Genomic DNA, 11,301 nt, shown 5'->3' with positions numbered 1-11,301 from the left:
AAGAAAAACAAAGTGATGGGGAAAGACGTCACTCTGGGAGCCCGTTTACATCTGTCTCGCCTGGTCTCATCACAAGTGCTCAGCACTAAATTCAACTGTAAACGGGGATCAAAACATCAAGATGATCATTCGAACTATATTTTTAGGCAGTGTCTGGGGTTACGCATTACGAGTTAAATGCGTTATGTAATCAGATTACTTTTTTCAAGTAATTATTAAAGTAATGCGTTACTTTTGAATTTACAACAAAATATGAATTACTTTTTTAAACAAGAAGTAATGCATTTATTGACTGACACATCTCCGCTCACTAGGCCTATGTCACGAAAAATTTGAAGACCGGAAGTACGTCTTTTATCAATGCCTTTGATTATCTAATTCAACCGTACCAATACACAAAAATGATTTTAGATAAACATCTCATTTGTGTTTAATTTAAAAAAAAAGTTAGATTTCTTCTCCTGAATGGCAACACAGCCGACAGGTTTGTTAGAGTTGCGCTCTATTCTGTGCGAATTTGTGTAATTCAGTGTGAATTTGTCTTTCCTACAGCCTGAAGGCCTGTTCACACCGGGACGAATTTCGTTTGCGATATTTGCTGACGTTTAACGCCTTGTGACTAAACAAAGGGCGCCAATGTGAGTGTGCACACCGACGCGAAAAACGCCATGAATCAAAGCTTATTTATTTATTTATTTTAAAAAGGAGAATTTTTTTTGGTTTGACGCGCCACGTCAAAAACTATCCGACCAATGAGATTGGCGCTTTTGCTCACGTGTCTGGTGCTTCTGAAAACACAACTTGGGGGCGCTGAAACACAAAACGGTCTTACCGAGCACACATACGTAATGGTGAAGAAGATATACGCCATATCTATACGATATATCTATGGGCAAAATGAATGTTGAACTACTGGTCTCGGAGCATAAAGAGCTTGTAATATAATTTATATTAGTATTTCTGAAATAATAGTGTATAGTATAGTATACTACTATTATTTCTGTTTTACATTAAGCGCCATCTAATGTCAGGGAATGAATTTGCATGTTCACTCGACTCATCGTCAGCGAAAATCGCTTGGGTGTGAACACAAAAAACGTGTTGAAAAACGCTGGCGAATAATTCGCGCTGATATTCGTCCCGGTGTGTATGGGCCTTGAGGCTTATTCATTTAACTCTTTTGTATAAAAGGGTCTTTACATTTGCCAAAATTAGAACTTTTTTTTTGTTATTATAAAACAAACAAGCCCATCCCAGGTGACCCAATGTAACGCAAAAGTACCGTAATGTTATATTTGTAATGCATTACTTTTAAAAGTAACTTTCCACAACACTGTAGTCTGTGCTGCAGTAGATAAATAAATTCACATGCACAAGCCAATTATGCATGTCTTTTTATATTGCAAAATATGCTGCTAATTTAGTCACTTAGAGTTAATAAGACAAGTTATCCTTGAACGGCCCTACAATCTCTTGCGTTTCTCAGTGTAGCTATCTGTACTTCTCTTTGCTGAGGTGGCATAATACAGAAATCTGCATACGGTGCCATTAAACCTTATTATCTGAGAGCACATCCCTATTCAAATCTTAGTTTAAATTTCTGTTTGATTAAAAGCACTTTAAAATCTCATATTATCACTCTTTACAGGGGTATTAGTTTACCATCCTTGGTTTTTTTTTTTATCCCTATTGATGAATCCCAGTAGAGAACAGTGGGAAATGTAGGGTGTTATGTGCGTGTGAGTGTGTATGTATTTTTATGTAGACCAATAATATTTTACAAGTCATGGAAGATTTTTTTTAGTTATTATTTAAGGAATTAATTTTGTCCTGGTGTGTTTATGAGTTGATCTTAAGCCCTGTTTGGATTGGACTATTTTTCCCTGAGGAGGCCACATACATTTTTGTTTTACAGAAGAACTTTGGTATATTGAATTAAACAAATGTTTTTTGCTTTGTTTTTTGGCTAACTTAGGGGTCCGCAGAGAAATCTAATCCCATTTGGATGGGAATGTCTGTTGTTGGGGTGTATAATTAGTTCCTAATTTATTTATCTGGTCCAACTTCATTATGGATTTAGACTTGAAGTTCTGTTTATTTTATTGGGCTTCAGTTCTTCTGAAATCCCAATCCTACCTGCATCATTATGAATTCAACCTAATAGAGCCAATGGTAAAACATTAAGATGCAACACAGTTTGTGAAGAGTATATTTACTGAATTCAACCAACCAACAACCTTCCTAAATTTTGCCTATTTAGAAACGCTTTCCTCAGACCATTTGTTTCTTACACTGGAGGAGCTGTCAACAAAAACTTGCTTAATCATTCATAGGGATGTTCATTAACTGCCTGTTGAGTTCTAAGTAGAATAAAGGAGCAGGCTAAAAGTGGCATGTTTGTGACAGAACTTGAACATCTTTATAGCGTTGGGTTTATTCCAGTGTCAGCTTTAGGCCAAGACGCCTTAGCATCTTTAGATCTGATCTTAATGGAACAGGGCCATCACTTTTATGGCATTGTCCTCTGGAGATTCCCAAATGGCTCCATTTGGGTGACTCATTTGTGTAGGACAGAATGAGATTTACCTGCCAGTGACATGACCGCAAACCACAAGACAGACACGCCTACTTGTTACAGAACAATTTTTAAACTTGTCAGATTCATCAAGGCAATTTCAAACCAAAGTTATCAACTTCAAGACTGTGAAGTACTTTAGACTAGCTGAGATGGGATTTTTTATCCCTATGAGGCTGTTTTAAGTCCAAAGGTCACACACAATAGGTGTTCATAACAGCATTCGCCCACGGGTAACACTGTATTCACAATTGGTATGGAACGTATCCTCTCAATGTGAATCAAGTTCATGCCTTTTTTTCTCCCCATAATGCTGAGCAAAGCATAGCTCCAGGAAGAATATTTCAGCAACCAATTCAGAAACCAATAAACATCACCATTTTGACTTGCAGATGCTCAAATTCCATCTTCCTGAAACAACTGTTTGTCATTTTTTAGTGATTTATGTCTGGGTGTATCACATATACTTTTAAATATATTATATGCACATCTGTCACTACTGTTAAAAAGTTTAGGGGTCAGTTTAAAACAAAAATTACCATGGTTTCCACAAAAAATATTCAGCACAAACTGTTTTCATCATTGATAATAATAAATGTTGCTTGAGCATGCAACAAATCAGCATATAGTATGGGATCATGTGACTGAACGAGTAATGAATTCAGCTTTGACATCACAGGATAAAAAACAAACAAGCCGTTATGTATATATGTAACAGATTTGTATTAATATTTCACAATGTTACGGTTTTACTGTAGTTTTAATCAATTAAATGCAGCCTTGTTGAACGTAAGAGACTTATTATAAAATATATGTTCTCTGAGCATTTTTAGTATTTGATAGTTTTTTGTTATTCAAGTACACGGAGTATTAAGAACAGAACAAATTCTTTGCAAATAGTTCTTGACAGAAAAGCCACACAAAGAAAAATGATATTTACTCCTTGTGAGTCCATGCTCACTTTAAGATGGAATTAATCACACATGTCAGAGGTGCAAGTATATATTTTTTTTCCCCCTCTATTTTTCGAGTTCATCTTTATTCCTTTTTAAACCCTCCACGAGGTCCCTTGCAGCCTCTTCAAAACACTGGCACGCATGTCAACTTGAGAAATGCCACCTATTCCCTTTCTGGCAGGGCCCATGGCTGAGCAGATGGCATGTGGATGTCAAGCACCAATGTATTTATTGCCATGCGCCCCCATGATGGCAAGAAAGCAAAATCTGAACCCATCCATTCTGCTGGTCGAGAACTGGAAATGTGTTTTGAGTTTGTGTGTGTTTATGGAAATATCACCAAGTTGTCAGATTTGAGGGACGACACTAGGCACCTATAGCGACAGCCTTCATCTCCTTCTCATCACCTGTGACATCAACTTCTTGCACGGTTAAAGTTAAACTGCACAGTTGAGTCTCATCGATGATGAGGCCTCACATATTGTATAGTCCCCCCGGCGGCTGTTGATCTGAGATCTGAAATTTTGATAGTGTAATTAATAACTGCGCAGGAGCAACGGGTGAATTGAGGTTTGATTGATTGATTGAAGTTTATTTAGAGCAAAATTAAATAAAATATACATGTATATTAACCAACCCGATCTCACGACCAAGTCGTACGAATTCGACGAATGATTAAAAAGTGGCTAAATCGTAACGATTCATATGACCTCACTCGTACGAATTAGTACGATTTTGCTAAATCGTAATATTTTACGAATTGGCCAACTCGTATGAATTCATACAAATGACCTACCCCTTACCCCGCCCCTAAACCTAACCATCACGTGGGTTTAGACAAATCGTACAAATTCGTACGAGTGAGGTCGTACGAATTAAAAACGTTTTAATCATTCGTCGAATTCGTACGAATTGGTCATGAGATAGTGTTGATATTAACATACATTCATACACGCACACACACACAAAATAAATAACACAGCACAGCTTATCTCCCATATACATAAATACACACATTATTTACACTTATAATAATAGTTGCTCGAAAGGGAGTGGAAAGAAGGATAACTTATTTTCTCCCCAATTCTTTCCCATAGATCAACCCATTTATCCACTGCCATTAATAGTTAAATGAATAATCATGTATTTGTTTTGATAATATTTATTTAATAGTTTCTTACAATTACAGTATCTCAATAATCACTGTAATGCAATTTGATAATCCTCATTATCATAAACATTAAAATATGTCCCAATATCTATTATAATAGATATTGGGACATATTTTATCAATAAAATAATATGTTATCATAAAATATAACCATATCCTATTGTTTAAACATAGTTTTACAATAAAAGTAGGCCTAACATCAATACTTATTAATAATAATCATTATCATTATTTACTCAGCTATGTATACATAACCCACTCTATTGTAATTGTGTCACCATTTACAATATGAAGATAAATAATAGGAACCGTTTAAAATCCTAAATACTTCAGTTTATTTTATAATATCCAGTACCCCTTCAATCAGAAACACGAGCACCCGGATACCTCACTCAGCCTCATACTTTTGTCAACGCCATTTCTTTCAATTTTCCTTTGAATTGGTGAATATTTGAATGAAGAAAAAGGAAGGAAACTGAGAGTTCATGACTCTGACAGGCTGCTGTCTTGCACTCTTGTGGCTTTAGAACGACACAAATCTGAACAGGCGTTGAATTTGGAGACCCGTAGACTTGAGGGAACAGTATACTCTAGAGATCCGAGGGCTGTAACAGGTCTATTTCTGGTGTGCCAGAGATGGAACAAAGAATTCAGGTGGAAGATGACTGAACTGGAAAGCAGACAAATGCATTAATTGCCATTTTCTTAGTGTCATGACTATACAAGTGTCAAGTTATACAAGATTGGACTGGAGTAGTGATTCGCTGTAATTTAAACAACCGCAGATTTTCTGTTTTAGACTAAATGGGTTGAATTAAATCATTGACTGGAACAGAAAGGTGTCACTAAAAGAGCTTGCAAGTGTAACATTAACATTTTTCTGAGGAAAGCCTTTCAATGTCCATAAACTTACTAGTTAGGTAGAAAAGTATCTCTAGAGAGTTACTTTTCTTCTTTTCTCTTTTTGTTTTTCACTTCATGAATGTGTTTGAATAAATCTGTCATGAAAACAAGTTCTACCAGAAAGACTCGGGAGATAAAATAATGTAACAAAGCATCCATTTATTGGCTGCCCAGCAAGCAATTATTCATAAAGTTCTTTAGCGTTCATAGTTCATAATCCGAGGGTAGAGGATTAGCATCTCCTGCCTAAAGATCATCCTGGTCGCCTAGAAATCTAGACGCACCCAAAAATTATTTCGCAGCCAGTGTGGTCTAACAACTCTCCATAGATGTTTTAGCTGGAAAAACCAAACTCTGGTCAGGCCAATCACATCGTGTATAGAGTCAGTAGGCGGGCTTAACATAATGACGACAGAGTTGCGACTGTTCACTGCTACTTGAAAACAAAGAATGGCTGTTGCTGGCGAACAGGGGCCTGTTTCAGAAAGGAGGTTAAGTGAAAACTCTGAGTATGTTAACCCTGAAATGAGGGAAACTCTGGGTTTTCCGTTTCAGAAAGGGAGGTGAGTTAAACCTGAGACAGCAGAGTAAGTCAAGCCCATTTCTGAAAGAGAGGTAACTTATACTCAGAGTCAGTTACCATGGTAACTTACTCCGTGAACCTAACCTGGTCGGGAGCAGGTTTTCTTCAGTAAACTCAGAGTTTCTTGCGGTCTCCTCCCCTTTTTTAAAGAGGAAGTGCTGTTTAACACCAACAATACTACTAAAATGTATTTACACATTCTTTAAGGAATATATATTGTTTGTCCATGGTTTAATTGACTAAATCTGTTTTGTAACACTTTGCCAAAAAAAAAAAGGATTTAAAACGTTTGCTAAACTTTTATTTGATTACCACCGTTTTTGATAATATATTTTTATTGAATCATTAAAAAAATTGGAATAAAAAACATTTAATAGAACTCACTTATTTTTCAAACATAATTTATTAAGTTATTAATGATAAAAAATAAGATGTTAATCTTATTCATAATCAATTATTGAAGTTAGTTGATATGTTTTATTGAACAAATGTTTAATTTATTTAACTGTCATTTTAACTGATGATAATAATAACCGTAATTTAAGAATGCAGTTTATATATTTAATAATTTTTTAATACCATAAACCGTGATATTTTCTGAGATGTTTCTCAACTCTCCCCACATGGGGGAGTCCCCCACCCCCACAAGTTACTCAGCAACTTTTACTCATGTTTTAAATTAACTACTTTTTACTTGAGTGGATTTTTAGACTGGTATTTTTACTTTAACTTAGGTAAAATTTTATCAAAGTAATAGTAGCCTACTTTAGGTTGAATAACAGTAAGTTTACTATATTATAACAGTAAGTTACTCTAAAATAGTTATGAATTATTAACTGACATCTTCAACGGTGTAGTTAGATTAATGTAATAATCAGGCTACTATCTCTAGAAAGTATTGGTCTACATATTACTAATTGCTAAATCTCAACCTCAACCACTTGATTAATACAAAGAGGAGAGACAAGAAACTGCACTTTTAATTCTTTCAAATTCACAATATACAATTGCATGAATTATTCTTGAATTGATCAAAGTGTGTAGAGGGAGAAGGTTACATAAAAAATATACCTTTTAAAAATGTATGTTAAATCCACTATTGTTTTATACTTAATTGGTTTATGTAGTAGCCTATTTAATGTAATTGCATCATATTTTATTTTAAATTACAGAAGAATTAAGAGTAATCCCTTTAATTAAATTACAATATTTAGATTACTTGGTAATTAATAAACACCTCTTTTTGTCTGGCGCTGTTGCCATGGTGACTCATAATATCTGTGCTCCATTGATAATGGCTTTTTATAGTTGTAGTGCAAGCGCTTAACTCAGAGTCGGTCAACTCAGAGTTGATTGAACTAACTCATTTCAGCTGTTCTGTAACCGAAAACTCAGAGTTTCCCATCTCAGGGTAAGTCAACTCTGAGTTCAAGCTTTAACTCAGAGTTGGTTGAACCTCCTTATTGAAACGGGCCCCAGCTGTCTTTCGATTCGGCTTTTGACTTCTACTCTCGATGATTTGAACTTAAGCTTTTCTTTGAAACCAGAACAAAGAACGGCACTTGAGTAATAAAAAAAAAAAAAATACACTCTGACTTCGCCACGTCTTCGTTGCTCTGATTGGTTGTAGCGCTATCCAATTGCGTGCAGAGAGAATTTGAAAGACAACCGTTTATCCCGCCCCTCGGATTGAGCCCTGTCAATGATGAGTTCCCAGACCAAACATCGTGATGTAGATAGATTTTAAGATGTTGGATAGATTTTAAGGCAATTAAGTGACGCAGTAATTAAATCTTCCTGGCAGAACTTATGCTGAAGCTTTTTATTATAGCCATCGTTTAAATGTTTATATTTCAACAAATTTGAACAGAAACATAATTCTGTTATTAAAAAGTCTAAATAAAAACTGCCTTCATCCAATATTGTACACTTTGAGTGTTGGTAATTAAATAAATGTGATTAATTTATGGATTATTAAAGTTAGTTCACCCAAATATGATTTACTCACCCTCATGTCATTCCAAACCCTTCCAAACCCTTCTAAACCCGTAAGACTTTCATTCATCTTCAGAACACCAATGAAGATGAAATCTGAGAGCTTTCTGTCCCTCCATAGACAGCAACGCAACCACCACTTTAATGCTTCAGAAAGTTCATAAAGACATCATAAAACTAATTCATATGAATTGAAAATAAAAGCTTAAATTAAATCTATTCATCATATATAGAGATAGTGTCTCTTCAGAAAATTTGGACTCAATTCATATGGATTAGTTTACGATCCCTTTATGAACTATCTGAAGCGTCAAAGTGGTAGTTCCATAGCTGTCAAAACAGAAAGCTCTCAGATTTCATAAAAATCTGCGACATGAGGGCGACAGAATGACAGAATACAAATTTCTGGGTGAACTACCACTTTAAATAAACTAATTTTGGTTCCCGGCTAAAGGAAGACCTTAATTTTGGGTTTCAGTACAAATTCATTTCAGTGCATCACTAACAGGGAGCAAATGGTGACAGATTTGTCGTCTTTTTTTCTTTAGTGAACTATTGCCTGCGGCACGTGCATACAATCAAAAATGCATCCTCATTTACTTCTCTATCTGTCACTGACTCTGACACTCAATGTTTCCTCTTGTCTTTTACTCCCTCGGTTTCCTCTTCACCTTTCACACATACAAGAAAAACACCACCGCAAAAACCTCTGGCAACTTCTGGCTGTTCATCGATCCTGGCTTGTGTGGCTGTGAAAACAGATTTGCAATGGCCTGATCTCTGTTCACATGTTTTCAGGACTCCCATAATGGAAACATCATGCTAGTACCCTTCAACCTTTCAGATGATTTTTGAACTCTAGGGTTACTGAAGTCAACTCCATTCAGTATCCAAAACAACAAGACTTTCCACAGAATTTGCAACACCCAACTTTCCAACCTAGTGCAATAGGAGAGAAGATTAACCTGTACCAATGATTCTAAGGTTTTGAGGTCCACTTTACAGCTAATGATGGGCCTTGCAATCTAGTCACCAACTATCAAGAATAAAATCCAAAGCTTGTACTGGCCCAAGACTTTAAAAGGTCTCAAACCCCACCCTTAGTTCTGCCTGTCTTCTACAACACTTCTGATCACTCATTCAACCACTCTACACCACTTCTACAAAAGCAGGTAACAACCATAACTACATATTATCCCTCGGCAGTTCCCTGAGGCTAGTTACTTTCCCTGTCTGCTGTGGAGGACCAGAAGTGACAGAGGAGGAGGCAAACTCAAAGCCAGGAAGCCGGGGAAAAAGAGACCACTTGAATCCAACTCAATCAATACGTCCTGATAGACCATCGTGAGATTGTTCTTTGTCAGTCCTGCAGAAGTCACAGAGGCAGTCACAAATTAAGTCAGAGTTCTTCCCAGAATCCTCTTCCGCTGCATTTTTTTTTTAAAGAACTATTCTGCGACTGAGAGTGTTGACCTTCGGTGTGTCTGACTTTCTCATCTTTCTGTTTCCCACTGGATACAAACCTTTGCTCTATTGATTTCCAGACGTTCATTTATTCCTCTGTAAGTTGTTTTGCTGTTTAGCTGTGCAGTCAAATGGATGTGGTTGATGGAGTCCCTGATGTAGAATGCATTTGTGCAAGTATATTCCAATTGTGGGGATGAGTTGGTGAAGGTGGGTGTTCAAAAATGGGGACTGAGGCCAACTGAACACCCTTTTTTAACCCAGTGAACAAAAGCCATTGAAGCAAGCCACTGACTCCAATTAAACTGCTATTAAATCGAAACTCAATGTGTTTCACTTTCAATTTGTCCACTTTAAACTTCCACTTTAACATGCCAACTGAAGTGACCGTCTGCTCTTCCACTCCACAAAGAAATTGACTGACAGCTCTCGTCTTGGAAGAAGTAGTGGGGTTAAATTGTTTTTCTTTCTCTGCTAAACAATTGGATCAATTACTTGAGCAGCTACCCAGGTTGCTGGGTCTGGGAGGGTTCGTTTGGTTGAACAGATTCTGAGTTTTGCCCACAATGCCCTGGGAAATTAGTATTTGGAGCACTAGTCTGGGTATTCCTGAATTGGCAGGCTCATTCTGGCAGAAGCTTTAGGACAAGAACATAATGCGCCACCATAGTTTGCATCGTTGCACAAGAAAATCTCAATATAATCTGGCAACTGTACCGCAGCTGGGGAATGTCAAGTCTGCTTATTTTCTGAAATGAGTTGAGCTACACTGATGAGATGAGCTGAGTCATTTGATTGCTTTTCATTTGGCTTTTTTTTGGACTCCAGACTTTACTACTAGTCACAAGCTTTTGACTAGAGTGACTCTTTGTAAATGCACTGCATCTAAAAGTCATAAATTCAATGATATCTCAATCTCCCTGTTCTTGCTTTAATTAAAACTCAAACTAGTATGGTGGTTGCAGGTGATAAACCTGCTGTGAATTGTAACGCAAGACATTGTCTTCTTTGCGTATTATTATTCATTCTGTGCAGGCTTGTTCTGTAGCTTGATGTGTGACCGTTTCATGTTCAAAGACGACATGTATCAAAGGTATCATCAAACTGCTGAGCTGCTTCAGTTAGTGCAGGGATGTTAAAATGTTCTCTCAAATGCATATTTCTTGAATATTGTCAGGTAATGTAGGTTGATCTTGGATGTGACTTATTTTTGGCATTGTCTTAAACGATTTTTATCTTCTGACCAGCCTAACTCAACCTGAGCTGCCATTCCATTCAAGAAACAGAGTATAGACAATTATTTTTGTCAACACTTGACGTATTAAAACTAACACTTGCTATTCTATTCTAAAAACCTCGCTACATTTACTGTGCTAGACTAAAGGCCATTGCACACTGAGTCATATACAATTCATTTTTGTATTCGTGATTAGGTGGCTCTGAACAAATGTTCAAAACTCCATTCAAACTGCTTGCTACGGATGCAAAAAACGCAGAAAATCGAACCCGACTCAATTTTTTTTATGACGGACGAAAGTTTCAGAGGCAGTGTGCAAGCGTGATTGACATAACGTGAGGTCGTAGTTATTTTTTAACGTGCGTAAATTGGAATTTTTGGAGTGTGCAATGGCCTTAAAGGGATACTCCACTTTTT

This window comes from Pimephales promelas, chromosome 25 (assembly GCF_988280905.1).
Source record: "Pimephales promelas chromosome 25, fPimPro1.hap1.1, whole genome shotgun sequence".
Taxonomy (NCBI): domain Eukaryota; kingdom Metazoa; phylum Chordata; class Actinopteri; order Cypriniformes; family Leuciscidae; genus Pimephales; species Pimephales promelas.
Note: the sequence above shows the minus strand (reverse complement) of the source record.